The sequence below is a fragment of the Anoplolepis gracilipes genome, chromosome 6 (assembly GCF_047496725.1).
Source record: "Anoplolepis gracilipes chromosome 6, ASM4749672v1, whole genome shotgun sequence".
Lineage (NCBI taxonomy): Eukaryota > Metazoa > Arthropoda > Insecta > Hymenoptera > Formicidae > Anoplolepis > Anoplolepis gracilipes.
The window spans coordinates 10,834,094-10,855,205 of record NC_132975.1 but is presented as its reverse complement, the minus strand read 5'-3'; the positions used below and the strand labels follow the sequence as shown (position 1 = coordinate 10,855,205).

The window sequence follows — 21,112 nt, the reverse complement described above, 5'->3', positions numbered from 1 at the left end:
TACTATATATATATATAAGAAGACTAATGAGAGAATTAAAACTGACGTACTTTTTTGTTTTGAGAGAAATTATTTTTCTACTAATTTAAAAGTACTTTTAACATCATGATTAAAATTATATAATTAACACTGATAATTAATCTGTCAGATTTTGAGTGATATGAAATGATATCACATTATATAAATACACAAAATTATTTAGTTTAATTAAATTCCCTAACTCTCTTTAAATTGGGGCGTGGTAAAAGTTTTATGACTTTGTTGAATTAATATATATATATATATATAATATATATTATAATAAAATATATTTTCTATATTTTGATTAATAAAATCGAACTGCAGTTTCAATTATAATCTTTATCTCGCTAGTTGCTTGATAAGATACTTAATCTAAAAATGTCGCAAAATCTAACAAGCTCTCGGCTGCTTCTTACCACAAAGTATTCCCGCTTGCTACAACCTTCTTTTAATCCTTTTCGCCACCAAAATAGTTTTTTTTCTCTTTTTAATTAAACTTTCAGCAAAAACATGTTTCTTGAGATGATAGCTATTTACGTTTTAATCAGACTTCTCTGCTTGCAGCAACTTACCATATACATATTTTCCATGTATCAGCTTTCTAGATTAACTAAAAGTATTAAAAACAAAAAAGTACGTCAGTTACTCTCTCTCTCTCTCTCTCTCTCTCTCTCTCTCTCTCTCTCTCTCTCTCTCTCTCTCTCTCTCTCTCTCTCTCTCTCTCTCTCTCTCTCTCTCTCTCTCTCTCTCTCTCTCTCTCTCTCTCTCTCTCTCTCTCTCTCTCTCTCTCTCTCTCTCTCTCTCTCTCTCTCTCTCTCTCTCTCTCTCTCTCTCTCTCTCTCTCTCTCTCTCTCTCTCTCTCTCTCTCTCTCTCTCTCTCTCTCTCTCTCTCTCTCTCTCTCTCTCTCTCTCTCTCTCTCTCTCTCTCTCTCTCTCTCTCTCTCTCTCTCTCTCTCTCTCTCTCTCTCTCTCTCTCTCTCTCTCTCTCTCTCTCTCTCTCTCTCTCTCTCTCTCTCTCTCTCTCTCTCTCTCTCTCTCTCTCTCTCTCTCTCTCTCTCTCTCTCTCTCTCTCTCTCTCTCTCTCTCTCTCTCTCTCTCTCTCTCTCTCTCCAGTTTAAATTTATAGTGTGTTAATTTTTTGGATCCTACTTTCTTCAAAGTTTTTTAAGTTTCAACATTTTTATAAAAAAATATTTTCATAACTAAAAATCTTTACTGTAACTACATATATCTCTTTAAACTCAAACTTTAAATTTAAAAGTTTAATAAAGTTTAGTGTACGTATGTGTGTCAGACACAGTATACATAATCAAATATTAAATTTTTTATTATATCTGTGTGTTTTTTTCTTTTTAAATACAATGGAATCATATCGAGCAACTGTACCCAAAGCTTAGCGAAATTTATGGTAACTACTGAAGATTAAAGTGGATCGTTCATGTAGCAACGGCGGAATGAACGAAGAATCGAGTACTTCTCGCGAATCTGTTTGAGGTGAGACGTTAAACAGTCGTCTGGTACATCGGCCCTTTTCCCAGCCCGCGGGCATTGCGCTATTCGCGTAATCCCGCAGGGCGGAATTCTGGGGCAAATGTAAACAGGACAACTATGCAAACACAGTCGTTTCTACGAGTTTCTGCCGGACAGGACGTGTTGCGGTGAAAGAAGCCGCTTTTCTCTCCCTCCCTCCCTCTATCTTTCTCTTTCTCTCGTTCTCTTCCTATCTCTCTTTCTCCGAGCATGTTACCTCAACCGACGAATATCGTTCGCATTTTCGCATACATGCGCTATTTTGCTCTGTCCTTCGTCTTTCTGCCTCTCCTCGTTTTTGTCTCTTTTTCGAGCGAGCGCGCGCGTTTATGTCGTCACGCTCCGACCAACCCGCGGAAGTTGAATCCTGTGACAAGAGTTCGTGCGTCAAGCATCAGACCGCAACTTGCCCCGCAGGACTTGTAGACGAGATATTCTGATAGTAATATTAAACTTATACCCAGTCTCTCTCGATACCTCTCAGCCGCTTGGTTTACGGACTCTCTCACTTACTATTGTGCGGCTTTGATAAGCGCGCATTTTACAAAGCAGCTTATTATTGTTCGATAAATAGCGTTTGAAATTGATGACAATAGACCGTAGCGATTTTGATGGAAGAGAAATCGAATTCTTGAAATTATAAAGTATGAATGTTAATTGCAATCATTAATAATAACAAGAATAAATATTGAGATTCGCTAGAAAAGAATTAATCGTATACTAAATGTTTATGAATGGATAATTCACAATTAAATTTTAAAAAATAGTCGCTCTATAAATAATAAGGGTATTAATTCCGTTTTCAGTTTTGTTATGTAAACGTGAATTTCGTATCATTCTTGGCGTTCTGTTCTTGCTTAATATTAGATCCACCGGAACCGTTTAGTTATGGTAGAGGTTTCTTTGAAAGACACAAAAATACTTTCGCCGTATATATTCTTGAATTCAAATTCACGTGCGATGAATATGCAGAACCCAATGTAATTGCAAATGCGCGGAATACGTACCGCTACAAGCTCAGTTACTCCGTTTCATATTTCGAGGATGCCGAAGCATCTCTCCTTAATTTCGACCGTTTTCATCTTGTTGCTAGGATACCGACCGTAATTTACAGAGAACGGTAAAGATTTTCGACCAAGTATTACGCGTTAATTGGCCATTTTGCTTCGACTTCGCTGTTCTTACCGCGATATTACCTACCTTGATGTTTTCCCTTAAAGTGCTTTTTTGCTGCTTTTGAATCATTACAATGACAAAAACAAAATGAAATAACGAAACGATTTAAGAATGCATATATATAAAGTAATTTTTGTAACATAATTATAAATATAGGACTTTTTAGTGTAGACCAAATACAAAAATTAATTCCATTAATTATATATAATTAAATAAAAAAATTTATCTCTTTCTCAAAAAAGAAAGTAATCAATATTCGTAAATTAAACAATACGATGAATTTTATATTGGATTATACGGCACTTTACAATGAAAAGAATTAGGACATTATTAAATATATAATTCAATAATTAAAATTGCATTTTAATTATGATGTTCTATTTTCACAAATAATATTTGCGTTTGTTAAACATGAATGAATATAATAAATATAAAAATTTATTTTTCCTAATTCGTAAACACATATACATATAACACACACATATATATAACTTGATTTGTCACAATTGATGACAATTTGTTGCGTCACATACTTTTGGACGACAGTATATCCCTTCTTCAAAAATAGTCGCATCCGCAGATATTCCTTCGATCTTCGTTCGATGTCCGTTTCTCATCGCGGAAAGTCGCTCGTTTCTTTTGTTTCGGCGTCGTCATTGTCATCCAATAGCGCCCGCTTTTACCCCAATCGCGACAAAGGGGTTTCGAGTATCGGCGCTTCTGATGGAGCGGCGCGCTAAGAAATCTGATTGTAGAGCGACGACGAGAGAGCGAGCTAACACGTCTCTATTTTTCCCGCGGCGTCGTCGCCGTCGTCTCGCGGCCGTGTACCGCAAAAACCCCATTCGCCGTCTTTTATTATTTCCCCCGCGTCGCCCTCATCGCACCATCGTCGCCGTCGCTTCCCTTACTCACCCTCCGTGCTCTCACCTCTCAAGGAAATATCACGACTATTTCAATTCCCTCTGATATTGCTGGCCGATAGACGAGCGCGCCCGGGGTGATTCTTTATTTTATACCACGCGTATCCTACGGCTACGTCGCTTACACTGATTTCGAACGTGTCTCGAAATCCTCCGTAACTACACACATTTATTATATGGGAATTTATAGTGCAACCAGTACTCGTATAAAAATAATCGCTAATATAGAATTCAGATGCAATTATGTATCTCAAGAATAACGTATAAAACTAATTTTTTAATAGTTTTCTAATAAAATTAATTTTTTTCGTGTTAAATGGCATACATACATATACATATGTTTTTCATTCAAAATTAAATATAAAGAGACTGGTTTGATTTTAAGATTTATCACAGTCTTGACTTGAAATAAATATTGCCGAAATTGTCAAAACTTTATAAACTAAAAATAAGAGAGTTTTGGATTTATACTGTAAGAGGTAATAATATGCATATGATTATTTATTCTTAGTTTAATAATTAACAATTGCGGCTTTTAGATGTAATTGATAGATACATTTGTATGAGAAACGCTCTCTCAACCAGTTACTAGTGACTTGTTGTGTATGTAGATACACGTATATGAAGATGACTATAATAATCTCCGTTACTGTTCTATTGCCGCGCGTTTGCAATATATTATTCTACACGACCGTTCACAACCGAACCCGAATTTGCGAACTATTTCTGCAATCTAACGCCCGCGTTCCCAGTAACTCGCATAATTCGACCGATACTATTTCCAGCATTTGCATAGGCCAGATACGTTACGAAGCGAGTCGCATCGCAAGCGTGTCGAAACAAGAATCGATATTCAATAACTTAATTCCGTCTGGATTTTTTTTTGAAACTACGATAATTACGTTCTGATAGTTAAAAATCTTCATTTTTATTTTATTCACTAGACTGACTTATTAGTTTATTATATAATATTAGCCTACTCAGCTGGGACGAGGGAAGAGTCGGCAAAAAAAGACAAGACTTTTAGCAAAATAATTTCTTTTCACTTCTCTCTCACTTGAATATATAAGAATTCTCGAAGTAAAATCGATTTGCGCGCGTAAAGAGAGTATGTCAGGAAGGCCTTCGGTCTTCGTAGGGGAACACGCTTACCTTATATAACATGGGAAATTGGCAGAAGGTATTTCCTAATATCGAACGCGCGTCCTCCCCGGAGAAGAATGTCGGTGTGACATCACAGAGAGAAGAGGGGAAAATAGAAAAAGAGAGTAAGAAAGAAAGAGGAGGAGTGTGCTTGTATTCCCGAAAATCTCGTCGAAACAAAGGGCTTGTGGGCTAGAAGGGAACTCCTTGATTTCCTCTCCGCACTTTTTCGATTAGGAAAGTCGGTATCACCGGCGTTTATGAAGTGCGCATTTTTTACGAGACTTTGATCGTGCCATGACTCGACTCGTTTTTACTCATGCGATGAGGTAAAGTCAATTGTATGAAAACGAAGCGAATCGAAAAGTGACTATATTATAAATGAATGATATATACATATATATATATATATTATAAATAATATTTTTTTGTTTCATTCTACTGAACTCATTTTCCGAAATAAGAAATATCTAAAAATCTTAATAAATAAAAATTATTTTATTAAATTAAAATAATATTTAGTGTATAAGATGGATGACTGTTAAATTGTACTGTAAATCATTACATATAATTCAAAGAATTAAGTATCTGAAATGCTTTTATAAGCTTAACTTAAAATTACTTTTTGATTTATTTTATTTTCTTTACTAAATAATTAACTATAATTAATTATAATTCTTAATTAAATAAAAATGTGCCAAAATTATAACATTTAAAATTGTGTGATATTTAAAATAATACAAGTTTGTTTAGACATAGCTAAAATCTAAATAGAGACATAGAAATACTAATTGTAAAATTTATCTTTAGAAACAGTTTTCTCAATAGTAAATAAAGCTGTAAGAATTTTTTCTAAAAGACATATGAGAAATCATATGTCTTTTTGGGAAAATACAGTTTACCTATCACTGCTCTTTTCTAGTGATAAAGTAGTACAAAACAATATCCTGTCCATTAGCACCAAGATGGTAGAAATATTGGTAAAGGTTACAAGGCGACACGTGGATGCTATATAAGTGAATGTAAAAGTTGCTTTTACCCCAAAGAAATATTTAATATTATCAATGTTGCTAAATAATTCATTATTTCAAAAAGTTATATATATATATTATTCACTTATACGGAGCCACTCCCGATTTCAATGTCCTTCACATATGTTATCAAGGTCAACATCCTGAGTAATGTGTGAAGATTTTAGGCCGCGCTCGGCATTTATTAAAAAGTTATTAACATAAGTTTTATGATAGTAATAATAGTAAACTTTGACAATCTACACAATTAAAAAGCACACTTAATCGACAGTTCTTCGTGTTGTCACACACACACACACACACACACACACACACACACGCACGCACGCACGCACGCACACCGCGAAGGGGTGCAAGACGACCTTCGGACCCCCCCTCCCGCACCCACCCCGCCGGTAGAGGTGCCTTGGACAGAAGTGCGCAAAAGTACGGTGCGTATTTTATTGATGGTAAATTACGACTTAACTGACATAGTTATTTCTCAACAAAGTACAAACCGTACTTTTGCGCACTTCTGTCCAGGGCACTCCTACCGGCGGGGTGGGTGCGAGAAGGGGGGCCGAAGGTCCCCTTGCACCCCCCCCCTGCGCGTGTGTGTGTGTGTGACCACACGAAGAAATGCCGATTAAGTGTGCTTCTAACAAATAATTCGTTAAAACTTTGCGTGAACATACGTGAAGGACATTGAAATCGGGGGTGGCTCCGTATAAATAAATAATTACCACATATATATATATATATATATATATATATATATATACATCATAAGTGATTTTATCAGATATAGAATATATAGAATGAGTGATTTTATTAGATCTTCAGTGAATTTATGATATTAATTCTAAATTGCTCTTCTTTAAATAAACATTGCGAATGCGCGCGCGAGTATACATTTATCGAGTACGAATTAAATATCGCTTTGAAATACGTTCCACTCTGCGTTCTCTTATTGCGCGGCGTTCTCGCAATAATCGATTTAATTAAATTCTCAGTCTACAGTAGTTATCGTCGGAAGTTCGCCGATCGATCCCGTTTACCTGCGAAACTTTAAACGCACACGCGTTATGGCGCAAATATAATTCTGCGCAACGAACTGCTCTATCCGCGATAGACGCGGTGCATTAGGCACACCCCGTGCTCATGCTTCCGATAATGCATGGGGTATAAATGTAACGGAGAATTTAAGACAAATATTTGTTTGTTCCGTGACACGCAAACTGTTCACACTTAAGTTCGATCAACAACGGCAGTCGGTTAAGATACAATTTTATTTTATAAGAATAAAAATAATAATTGAAAATTACATTCCGAAGAAAAAAATACATGATAGTTAGCGTTATTTTGGCGAGAAGAGAATTTTTATTTCATCATGCATGTGATTGAAAAAATTAAATGATATTTTTTTACTGATATAAGTATATTTATATATGAATATTTATATTATATGAATGTTTTTATACTTTGATATTCTTTGATTTTTAATTATTTGTCATATTTATGCGAAAAAGTACGATTATACTATATTAAATACAAATTTTAAGATAAAAAAACAGCTATATGTTCTTATTAAAATCTGCGATACATCTTGCATGAGATCTCTTCTAATGAGGAGTAAATATAACGAGAATTTTAAGATTTAAGAACATTTGTTTATTCTGTCACGTGGTACCCTGTCACAGCGATATTCGACGTGGACTCGGGAGAGTGCACAGGGAGACAAGTTGAGTTAAACTTTTAACGAGCTTTCTTCCTTCCTTCTCTCGGTCTTCTTAAAGTTTCTCATGAACGGGCGCAATCCCTGCGTTTCTGTTTCATCGTGTTTCCCGTCGACGAATGCCGAACTTTCTCCTATCGTCCTGCGATGACACAAGTCTACATTTATCCGCGAACATCCATCCATCATGCCGCGTGAGATTCTCGGTCCGAAGAGGCACGTGATTTATCTGCTCGATGAATACGCCGGTTAAAATCGCTCGGATGAGAAAAGCCGACGGCGGATGTTTGCGTTTCGTTTCTTTGTTGAGAATTAAGCGCAGTTTTTAATGACACTTTTCTTTTTTATTTTCAACACTATTAATGTAATAATTATCACGTGTTAGTTAGTTAAAAATTTATTGATTTTTAACGGGAACACACCTGTGCGTACTATAAATAAGAATATATAATATTTACGATAGTAATAAAGTCTATTACATGTCTCTTTCTCTTTTAATATGTAAATAATTTTTAATGTGTAAAAAATGTATTAAATAATATTATATAATATTAGAGAACTAAGATCAATTATTATTATATTTACACACAATTACTTAAAATATTTTTATTCGAATTATAATCATGTTATAAATCTTTCCATTTCATGTCGTTGGGTATAACATAGTCTAGAAAGCACTTTCATATTTATTACGACGTATATGGGACCCATGCAGCGTGTAGCACGCATTACAGTCGTATGGCGAGTATAACGAAAAATAATATACGTTCTTCTCTGCTTTTTCTCTTTCTCTTTCCCTCTCCAAACGCGCTTCCGGCACGCGGCCGAGATTCCCCGCGATATCGCGAGAACGGCAATTATTTCGTTGGAAGAATTTTCCTGAAACGTTTCCGGAATTTTCACGTAAAGTTAATGGAATTCGAAGGAGAAAGTTACGAACACGGCCTCGAACACCTGCCGTAATAAGATATTTCGTGTGCGTGCGCGCGCATGTACAGTTGTTAGTGGTGGCATTCCTCTGGAAATAATAATAATTTCACGAAACTTCGCTTTTCTTCCACAGCATGCGACTGAATAATGTTATTAAATGCACCGAGCTCGCGCGTTCGTGTACGAAACCGAGCTATAAAAGCCACGACAAATGGAGGCTTTCTTGAAGGGATGTTATAAGTTTTATTTCTCTATTTTTTTTAGATATATTTTTGACGAATACTTAATAAAAAATTAATTACAGTCTATTACATTATATTATAGTATATTTATTAAAGTAAAATTAGAGAGAGAGAGAGAGAGAGAGAGAATTGCATTTTTTTATTGCAGAAACATTTGTAATTGTAATTGTAAACAATCTAAATTTTATGAACGTTTAAAAAAATATAAATATATACTAATTCAGGAAATAGAATAAAATCAAGGAATTTTCGAATCGCATTTGATTAACTCTATGAAAAGTCTGAAAATGTGCCAAAATTAATGATAAAAATGTTGCAGCTTTAAAGCGCAAGAGATAAAGTTGTACGAAATATACAGCGTCAAAAGTAGGAGACTAATAAAAATGAGATAAAACCACCGAGTCGAAACGGTACAGATGCTCGCGGTCACGACCTGCTCTCTCGTCTCTTCTTCTCCTCAACGTCGTGTATCCGACATTCGGCGACTTCCCCATGCCAGCAACACGTGATATCCCGGAGCTCTCTCTCGTCGCGTCAAAAAGCCGCATGCGTGCAATGCATAAGGAGGAACGACGAGACGCGACGCGCCGCGATTTCGCGACGAGACTGGAGTGCGCGGGCCGATCGGCCGATCATGCGCGAGCTTTTCGAACTTCCGGTAGATCGGCGGCCCGTGTGAGAGAGCAGTCAGTGCAGTCAGCGCAGTCAATGCAGCCGGCGATCCTGCAGACCCTCTCATAGAGTTCGAAAGCGTCGATTCCGTTAGCGGGAAAGTATCGCCGCGAGGGGTGCGTTTCGAAAAGGCACTTTGCCGCTCCAGGAGTGGCTGGACGAGTCGGTGGTGGGGACATTATAGCGAGAGAGAAACCTAGAGGGTGAGAAGAGAAGAGAGGTAGCAAGGGGGGATGAGATAAGTAGGCGAGAGAGAGAGAGAGAGAGAGAGAGGGGCAAGAGAGAAAGAGATAGAGAGAGGGGATCAGGTAGATAAAGAGGGTCGCGGGAGTGAGGGAGAGGACGGTCAGGAGGGATGGAGACCGTGAGAGCGTGAGAGGGTAGCGATTGTGCTACAGTCGCACCGCGACACCCCCACGAGCGAAACCGCGCGCGGCAGCCCGCACTCTCGCGTATAGAGCTGTGTACGTGTATATTACAAAAACGAGTCCGCGAACAGTGCTATGCTTTTGAGGCCGCGATCCGTAAGGTGTCCTTCGTCCTCGTCATCGTTGGCCTTATCCTCATTCTTTTCCTTCAAGTGCACGCACCAGTTCGCGAGGTCCGTCCAACGCACCGTAGCGCAGCTCTAATGGGGTGAGTTTTTTTTTTTTTCGTATAAGTGCTTTTACAAGTAATATATTTTTTTTTTTTTTTTTTTTTTAACTCTACGAATAGTATAACGGCAATATATAAAAAGATACATGTTTAATGTGAAGAATGTTTTAATCTTGAAATGATAAACAATTAAAGTTTTTGATAAAAAGTATACGTGGATAGAATTATTTTCAGTTATAAGTTTAAGTTTTTTTAAGTGGATCTTTTAAAATTACCAAAATATTACGTATCGAAAGCTTGGAAATAAGATGGCGATCGATCAAATATTTGTTCAGGAAAAATTGGCTTTGCATTCCCTAAATCTGTCCTTAAAAAGAAACGCACAATATCTTACTTGGATTTCGACAGGATAGAGTTTAAGCTTCTAAGCAAATTTTTTTCAAACAGATTATTTTAGAAATGTATAATGATAAATATAATTTTTTATCGTAATACTTATCATTATACTTTTAAATTTGCTTAACAAATAGTCAGTATACTCAGTCAAATTTAATTAAATATTGCTAACGATATTGAAAACAAATTGCTTTGTCTCGTATGTCGACACAGGTGTTGATATATATTTTAAAATAACGCTCGAAAACAAGGCGATGACAGTTTTCTGTTATTTTTTTATAGCGATGACAAAACTAGGTGTAAAATCTGGTTGTGAAAATTTTTTTAGTACATACATACATACACTGTATTATATGCATTTGCCTTTATATTGCACTGCCATCGAGGTAGATTTCATTTTTCAAAATTTTTATCTCTGTTTATCGTGATTTATTTGATTCAAATGAATGCATTTAATGTATATATAATATTCTGGATATCTATTAAATGGATGGTGTTTTTAAATATTATTGTTATCCATCTCTAAAAATACACTGAAGATAAAATTCAATCAACGGAATTAAATTTTCTTTGCCAATTTCATATATATGTGTATATTGGATTCACAAAAAATTTAATTTAATTTATTAGAATTGTATGAATTTACAGATAGAACTAAAACTTTCAAATAATACATACTTTTTCACACTTTCTTTCTTAATATTAGAAATCGATCTTAACGAGTTGTTTTTTTTTTTTTTTTTACATTGTCACAATCAGAAAATTAGGATATTGAATGTATTAGCAACCAGCTTATTAAATTCCTTAGAAAGAAAATTATTACGAGAAGATTATGGATAAAATTATTAACGTTATAGCGTCGACTCCGCAGTCTTGTTTGAAATTAATTTCGCAGACATTTAACTGGTTAGAATTACGAACTGTATACTTGCTATTTTCAAATTAAGCATTATATTAAAATACGCTCGTATTTTTTTTGGCGATAGCCGATTGAGGAGTTATCTCTTAAGATCATTTATTGAAACATCATCAAGTCGTTGAAACATCGTCAAGAGAAGGACGTGGTATTTTGCACGGCGACCTGTTGATGATCTTTCTCCGGCTCGTTACGTTTCAAGAAATGCCCTTGGGAATTACGCGCACGCTTAACCCTTTCCTTACAAGTGTCGTAGCCGAGGTGTTCCATGAATCGTGCATCTTCTATCTTTTTAAAGATATACTAAAGATATTAAAGGTTGATATGAAAAAAGATTATATTTTTCAATTTAGAAATGCAACATTTGGAGTACAATCATATTATAGTTTTTAATTGGAGATTGAAGTTTGCAAGACAATATATACGTATACAAATAAATAATTTTCTTTTTTTGTTAATTTCAAATAGACTTTAAATTACTTCAAATTACTTTAAAAGGATATTAATTTAAGATTTAAATTATAGATATTTAATATTAAAAATTTTTAAATTCTAAATTGGTCAAATAATTTGCAAATCAAAGACAGTTATACCAACATTTTACATATTACATATTATGATTACAATAAACTTTTACTATCAACTACAAACAAATAAGAAAAAAATAATATTCGAAACAAATTCATTAGTAAGTTTTTTATAAATAATAATTATTTAATGTGAATTATATATATATATATATATATATATATATATATAAATAATATTGTATATATATATATATATATATATATATATATATATGTATATTGTATATAACGTTGTACATATTCTTTCCAATTATATCTTCGTTGAATCTAATCTTTCATTAACACAATTTCTTGAATATAGTCTGGGAAAGAGAAGGATTCGATAACTTTAAATAGAAACCTGTCGACGTTGTGACATTTTGGCCTTGCATATATATTTTGACATTACATGTCCAATTGTGAGTATTGATTATAACGCTCGCTAAAGTTGCAAACGCTTCTTTGACAGAATCACATTGAATTGTTATAAAGTTTTATTAGTTCCACGACTAATGGAACGTTAAAAATAATATTCATGCAGGGAAAAGCAATAACTCGCTCCGTTGCATCTTGTCTTTATTATAAGCGTCTCGAAAAAACTTATACGAATTTTTCATTTCAGTTATATTAGATGTTAAGATACCTTGATTGGTTTGCTCTCGCACCGGACGAACGGTATTTATCGATCCGTATTTTTAAATATTGATAATAAACTGTGATAAAATTTGTCGGTTATAGACGTACAACGAATATTAATTTTGCGTTGTTGTTGCTATTGCACTCTTTAACTTTCAAGATAAAACGTAAATTCAAATTATTGTTATAGATATTGATAGTTGAAATAAAACAAAAAACAATTTAAAAAATTAAATGCGGTTAAACGCATTTTTATTTATCTAAATTTCTACGAAAAAAATCAGAAACTGCAAATCTATTAATTAATAGAAACTTATTATCAAATACATTTTCCTTAAGACATTCTATTTCTCTTCCATCGTTCTTCATTATTTTTTCATTACGGTGATAAGATGGGTTAAAGTGTCGAAGAGTGAAATCGCATGAATTCAGATAAAACTTGAACCATCATAAATGGACGCAACTGTGCCGAATGCACGGATTTCTTTCGATCGCTTTTCCGATTTCTTCCATGTGTGTGTGAGTGTGTGTGTATATATATAAAAGATGTATATATAAGAAACTTCTCTTTTTTTTCTCTTGTTCTGCAACGCTTGTTCCGAGCATCTGTGTGCCCATGTCTCTCGCGAACTCAACTTTGGAGTACTGCCAATGACTTTTGGCTGACTCGTAGAACCTGTTGATGATTCTGCAATTCGTATTTTACACGTACAATCGAAAATATTTTTTGTCAATGGCATTTAAGCTTTTTCTTCAATATAGCTGTATACATGTATACACACACACATACAGAAAGAAATTATAATATTATTATAAAATAAATTAGAGTAGAAGAAATTATTATAGAATAAATAAGTTACTTTTTTTAAATATTTTTAATTTCTTATTTTAAGAAAGAGTTAAAAACAGCGATGAGATTAAGATATAATTTAATCTAATTGCAAAATAACATATTTATGACTATTCGTAAATTACAAAAATAAATATAATAAAAAAGAAGGGCGTTTTTATAAATTCAATGCAATGCAACTTTTTCATGAACTCTCATCAGTTGCTTTGATTGTACGAGGAAAGTATATTTACATTTCATCCATCTCTCGCGTCTCTTCGTTTTTCTTTAATTTCTTCATTTTCCCCAGAGAATCCGACTGAGCTCGTGTTTCTTATTCAGCACATGTTCGCAGTATTTTCAGATCTAATAGGACCGGAGAGCTCGCGAGACGTCCCTGGTTCTATCTTTTCGCTGTTTGCCGCTTTTCCAATTTTTCGCGTGCGCGATCCGCGTAGCGTGCCAATTTCGCGCGGCCATAACTTTTCCGTATCGTTTGACCGTCGTGGAACATCGGTGTTTCTCGATTTTAACATGGTACTGCCTGATCGTTACAAATAGTAAAGTAACGACGCACAATCCCGGTCGATCTGTCAGGAAAAATAGTTTTCGGGCGAGTTGCAGAAGTGTATCGTTCGCGAAGTCTCTGCGGGCCGATTATTACGGCTGCGTTTAATTTCTCAGGAGACAAGCGTAATTGCAAGCGCGTTAGGTACCGTTTCCGGGCGCAGGTGTAAACGTCCGGTGCATTATTTCCGGTCATAATAGCGCTTCGTTATCGCACAGTTAAATATTTGTGCTTATTTGCTGTAATAAAAGTTAGAAGGTGAACTAAGAGAAAGAAAAAGATAGACACAGCTTTGTTTTATGAGTATTGTATTATCTACAAATGGAAATAGAGAGCAATAAAATATAATATAACAGATATAGATACTTGTTAAGTTTAAACTCTAATGTTCAAAATTAAAACATTCATTGAAAATATCTACCACTCGCGCAACTGAAACGAAGTTATGACTAGTTTTGTGTTTTGTTGCATGCGCATGTTGCGGATATATAATCTTTCGTATAGCATAGTATACAGTTTTTTGGCCGTGCTTAATGAAATTTGCTCTACTGCAACATCCTAATGAGATGCTCGCGTACGGCGTACTTAATCCGCATGAGAGAAACATTTACATTCTAAAGTACGAATTCATTGTTTCGCGCATACGGTTAGTATATTTGCCACAATTTCACAGACCGCCGCAAGACGGATTTTCTTAAATTTTAACTATTCTTTTTGAGATACTCGCCACCACCGCCGCTGGTGCCCAACAATAATCAAGCCATCGTCCCTGTACCATTTCCATTTTTTTTTCGCGACGTAAACTGCTAGCTTCCGACTGGGACGCAAAGTCGACGAGCTTCTTAATTATTTTTCTTACGACGAATGCGCGCGCGCACGTTTTAAAGATCCACCGAGCGAGAGACGTTTTTCTTGATGTCCTTTTAATTTGTCTCTCTCTGCGGCTTACATCTATTCTGAATTTAATCCTACGCGTTCCGTTCTTACCGCGTGACCGCCCAGGACGGGGACGAATGCAAATCGTTAAACATGGTTGTGTAATCCTCAATTTCTTTCTTTTGCATCGTTTTTTTTTCACTGCATTCCTTTTGTCAACGCTAAATAAAGCTAATTTTTAAATGCTTTAAATATTGTATTGGTGTTGTTTTTTATAGCAGAGAAGAAACTGTTCAATATTCAATTATCTTTAAATGTGTAATAATGAAATAATTTTCAACGAATAAGTATTATTTCTAATTGTAAGCAGTCATTATTTTCGCAATATATAGTCAAGTGAAACGTACATCTATCTTGAAACATTGAAATTAAATTAATTCGTACGATGTTTGAGAATATTATCTCAGATTGAGCTCGCGTGAACAAGCAAAAATTGCTCTACCAATTAACCCAGAATTCTCGACTCTATCAACTTTCCGTGAGAGAAGAATATCGTTACCACGTTACCCCCGTTTCATTCGCAAGCGAGAAAAGCGTTCTCCATGCGGGTCAGGAAGTGGTCTCGGTGGCGGTAAACGAAGCGCTGATACCCTTCTCCCTCCTTTTATCCTGCCACCTATTTCTCGTCCGTTGTTCTCGAGATGCGTTCTTCCGGCATGGCTGATGGGCCCCGTCCGTTCGTGACGACCATTAACCATCCCGACGCAATTTTCGCTGGAGCGATGGAAAAACTTCTCGCTCGTCCGGCCATGTGCGCGCACACACATTCGCACGTACGTACGTGTTGCACATCCGGTAGCAGCCGGTGCGCTAATGCCTTTCGTATTTTCCGTATTTCTCGCGACCGACTTGGCTGATGGCCCACGGTCCTCGGGGACCGCGTCCGAATAACGTCGCAGCTGAGCCCCTTCTTTGGTAATCGAGATGCGAGTTGAAGATTCACATTGATCTGATAAATCGATTTTTTTTTAGAAAACTTTTTTAGGAACCAATATGATTCAAGTTTTATAACGTGTTATAGATTTCTGTTAATACTTTTCATGCAAATCTTTACAAGACACATATAATCGAGAAATGTGAGGTGATTTTTCTAATAATGCAGTTATAATTAATGCAAGAGATTTTTTTTATCATAATTTCTCTTCTCTTTTATATACAGTTTATTCTCTCTACTAGAGAATAATATGTAATTTCTAAAAATATATTTTCTTTTCTTATCATGTTTCCCTTTTCGATAAAAAAAAAAAAAAAAACATTTTTACTCTGTTTTATTTTATTTTTTATAATATTGTAATTTTAAGTTTATCGTTTCAAATTAGAAAACTTTAAGATGTGTAAATAATGCAGACGTAAGTTAATTATCTAAATTACATCCTGCACATTCGATCCATAAGGATGGGACGCAGATGCGCAGTTCTCGTGAAAGAACGAGGCCTCTACCTTTTGTCGCGAGAAGGAAGGAAAGGGTTTCGACGCGGAGCACGCGTCCTTCCGTCGTCCTTTCAAAGTGGGAGGTCGCCGTCGCTGGATGATTGCCAATGAATGCTTAAATGGAAAGAACCTGTTGATAATAGCATGATATAATGTTCGATTCGGCTCGCTTCTACCTTCGACTTTTGCTCCTTCTGTCACCCCGTCCACCCCTCTCGCTGATGCGACATTACGCGATTTTTATTCATTTCCATTGGCTCGGTAATATAATATCGATGACATATTGTGACGTATATACTGGAAAAAATATTGTATAATCAGTGAATTCACATTCGTAGAGACATTAATGATCAAGTTTTTGCGATTAATAATTATAGCGCAGACAGTGCAGTGTGCAAGTTTAAAGAGAGAAATTTATTGATCTCAAACTAAAATCATGTAAGCGAGTTAACTTTTACATGTTAAATTGTTACAATCTGTAGGCATGGTTACGAAACGTAAATGTTTTATTATCTGAAATGATGATCTATATCTATAATAAGCATTTAATAAAATTTTGTCATTTATTTTAATTAATTACAAAGACATTCGAATTGCAAAAAATCTTGTACTTGCTGACGTGTAGGATATGGATGCCGTTTATTTTATGGGTTCTCGAAGGGAACGGATCATACGTGGACGTTTCCGCAACATATCCGCAACGTCGACCATTAAACAGCCATTTGCCGTGCAAATAATAACCAACGCTTCCGACGTTCGTCTCTTTTTTTCCGCGGCCGTCGAATTTCAGATTGCACTTTAATATCGGCCGTCCGCTTAATCCGCGATGACGCTTTTTCTGGGATTTCCGAACGCTTTATTACAAAAAAGGTCCCGCTCCCGTCCAATGGACGGCAGATGTCACGCGCGCTGTTTTTTTGCCTCGTGTCCTCTCGTGTGTCGTAACGTATTCGTTCGATCCGCAGTTTTGCTCGGTGAACAGATTTCTGGCGAGGAGGGTGAAAATAAGGCACGAGTTCGTGGCGCACTGACAGAACCAGAAGGAAAAACGGAATTCCGGGCCATCCTGTGCATCGAGTGCATCGAGCACATGCACGCCAATATGGACGAAAAGTCGAAAAAACCTACGAGATATTGCGACAGATAGAGTGAATCTACATGAATCGTCCTCTCTTTGTGCCGCTTCCTTTCTACGTATTACGATTATTATATGAAAGAGATATTTTAGACCGAAAATATTATGTTTCTGTCTTGGAATTATTTTATCTCAATTAGTAAATGTTGCTAAATTAAATACAGTATAAAGTTATGTAAATTCTAGAAAACTGATAATTTTAAATAGATTTTTTTTCTATACATTCGATGAGTAAGAAGAAAAACGTTAAGCGAAGCGTATAGCAAAAAAGTTGCAAGTTATTCGAAATCTTTTCGAAAGTTCAGATTTTTCTATTAATTCGATATCGAATAATCTTTTAACTGTTTCGAGTAATAATAAATTGAATGCCAAGCGCGGCGCCTGGTTCTTGAGAAAATTCCAGATTATAAAGTCGACGGCGACGGCGCCATACACTTTGCCCCTTAGTCAATGCACTTAATGGATAAACTTTGAAATAAACGCTCACCGATATAGCTGCCTATGGACATATTATACCATCGACAATTTTCGTCCTTTCGCGAAGCCGAAGTTACTATATTCCTGTGCTAACTTGCCATGATTAGTGTCTCCTGCATTTAAATAATCGGCCTGCGTTTAAGTAATCATATCTACTGTTAAACATGGTCATTAAATTATGCGATAATTTCACTATGACACAACCGAAAAATATAATGCCGCTCATTCGACGTTAATCTGCTAAAGGTAATATTATGGAGATTGCTTTGTAATTATACGAGTTTACAAATTTTTATTGAATCAGTTGCACATAGAGTTATCTGTTTTTAAAAAGAACAAATTTACATTTATTGTGGGAAATGCATGGTTGTTAGGATATAAATTAAAATATTACATGTATAATCGATTTCCATAATCTTTGTGGAATATTATATATTAATATGTGCGAGGAATATGCATTTTTATTATTAGCGGAGTTCGAATTTTGACTGATAATTCTAATATTTTTTCAATTTTACGCAAATTCTCAATATTTTTTGCCTAATCTAATATTCTTTGAATGTCCTAATTTTCTGATATTAATGTATTATTATTGGTTATAAATAAAGGATGGATGGTTTTTTAATAACAATAAACCTAACATTAAAGAGGAAATATAAATGCGCAAATAATTTCGACATGTTTCGAAGGAATTATTCGCTTAGACAAAAGCATCTAAAAGTTTTATAATTTGTTTCGCATATCTTCTGTCGTTTTCTTAACAACAAATTATTACGCGACAACAAATCATTAAACTTTACGTCTGTTCATGACAGTCTGGTAACTACTTCGCATTACTTTCACAGCCTTTGTTGAAAACAAAGAAAACAGATTAAAAACCGAAACATGTAATATAAATATAATTACTTTGTTGCAATTGCATTAAAAAATTTATCTGTGCAAATGTGGAAATTTATTATTTTCACAAACTTGCGTTATCTTTATTCACGATATCAAACATAAAATCATACGAATCACACTTTATTATTTAAATTTTATCACTTTGTTATTTAGTAATATATTTGCAAAGATATAAAAATATGATATTTTTTTATTTATGTAAATAGTTAATTTTCTGCATTTTGATAATATTAATTTTTTGTACTGCTGATAATATTACTAATCGTTTTAAAAATATCGCGCAAACTAAATAATTACTTTTGATTAAACTATCTAACTTGATATTTTACTTTAGCTGATGACTATAAGCTGTGCTTGAAATTCATTTCTCCGATGATGTCGCCCGACATATTGTCACAGGTTCGAACAATCGGTTTTGCTCTTCTTTGGTGATCCTCAGTTACAAGATAGCGAATTGCTGAACTTTACATCCGTTCCTGACACTTCTTGCTCCGATTCCGTTCTATCCCATCGTCCCAAGCGTCTTCCAATCCTCTCTCTTCTGTCCACAATGTCTCCGGTAGCCCCCAAGGATACCACACGCGGGCGTGCCGAGCATTTCAATAAAAGACACTCTCCGACGCAGATAGCGTGGCCATGGAGCTAGTAAACGGACGTAAAACGATACTCACCCTCACCCTCATTCACTCTCTCTCGGTCGTCCGTACGTTCCTCGCGCATTATTTCCGTTTTAACGACGCGGCGACGTGTGCGGTCGCGAAAAAAAGAAAAGAAAGAGGGGTTGGAAACTGCAAGTACGGTAATTTACAGACCGAGATTACGGAAAATTCATAAAACAGCGAAAAGTCCCAAACAGCGAATGACATGATGTAATCAACCGCGTTTTTCTTTAAGCTTATAGCCATTTCTTTTTCTATCCTTTTTAGATTTTGTTTTTTTTTCTTTTTATTTGATTTTCCATGTTGACCGTGGTAGTTTTAATCGATGTCACAACGGTTTGAAAAATGCGTGGACATTTTGTCATAAATATGGATATATAATTTTTGGAAACATGAATATTCAAGTTTCTACATTGTTCCCTACAAATATAAATTTCTGTAGATATAAACCTCTTTAAAAATGTAAAATGTCGACAAAATAAATGACGATATTTGAGAACAGATATTTCAAGAGGCGTACTATTGCAATCATGAAAAATCGATTGTATAAAAGTTGTGATCCTTTTATTTATTTATTTGATTAATTATTTATAGCAAGATAATCATATATAAATTTTAAAAACATGGCAAGCTTCTTTTTTATATTTTATATATACTATTAGGTAAAAAGTTCTAATTATTAGAGATATAGAATATATAAGTGTGTTTATATATGTAATTCAATTATAATACAATTCTTTAATAAAAGAAATGTGATGGAACAATCTCACTATTCTATGATTTCAATCTTTTTTCAAGGTCTCTATAGACAATATATAATTCGTAATAAAATTTTATTTCAATTTTCTTGTTAGAAATATTAGAGATATATATATTAGTATATATGTGGCATATATAATTATAATAGAATTATAATTAAAATAAATTTATAATAGAATTTTTCTTTGACTTTTTCTGTGAACTGTGATCGTGTAAATTAAACTTTTGAAAATATAATAAAAATATGAAGTGAGATCTTATTATGATAAATCACGGTTCTCTTATTAAAATTGTGTTATAAAAGAGTGACACTATATACAAACACACATTTTTTTAAGTAACTGTTTGAATACCTTATTTTTAGATATGTCTAGTTTCAAACATCATCATTTATATTGTTACGACATTTTATATTTTTTCTAAATTTTATAAAAAACTTATGTTTTTTAGAACAATGCAAAGATTTGAATATTTATATTTCAAAAAATTATATACATGTTTATGATAAAATCTTCAAGCATTTTTCAAATCGCTGCAATATTGGATAAAACTATGGACTTAACATTAAAATTTGGTAATTTGTAATTTGTGCAATATTAATTAGTAGAAAATGAATTACATAATATATATATATATATTTTTTCGAGACAATGCATATTTTTCCTATCATAATATCTAGTATACTTCACATTTTATTTTTTCAGTCTCTCTTTAAAATTATTATATTTATAACATAATGTATAGAGTAATTGAATTGCATACACACATATAATTTTCTGCCACTTCTTTTTCTGTCTCTCTCATGATTAATATAAAGTTGTTAATATTTATAATAAATTTTATAATATATAAAATAATTTTATCGCTTTCTTGAATAGAAAGGGTATTTCATCGTTTGCGAGAAAGAATAATTAGCGTCGCT

General features: G+C 34.4%; 2 protein-coding genes across 3 annotated transcripts in view; one reads left to right on the top strand and one right to left on the bottom strand.

Moving 5' to 3' along the window:
- LOC140666465 (luciferin 4-monooxygenase) overlaps window positions 1-21,112 on the bottom strand; it is a 100,787-nt gene that overhangs the window by 46,097 nt on the left and 33,578 nt on the right. The gene's annotated exons all lie outside the window — the stretch shown is intronic.
- The window catches only part of Dip-lambda (Dpr-interacting protein lambda), a 149,337-nt gene continuing 137,956 nt past the window's right edge, over window positions 9,732-21,112 (top strand). The window contains exon 1 of the mRNA XM_072893676.1: window positions 9,732-10,018. The gene's annotated coding sequence lies outside the window, so the exon portion shown is untranslated. The remainder of the gene's footprint in view (window positions 10,019-21,112) is intronic.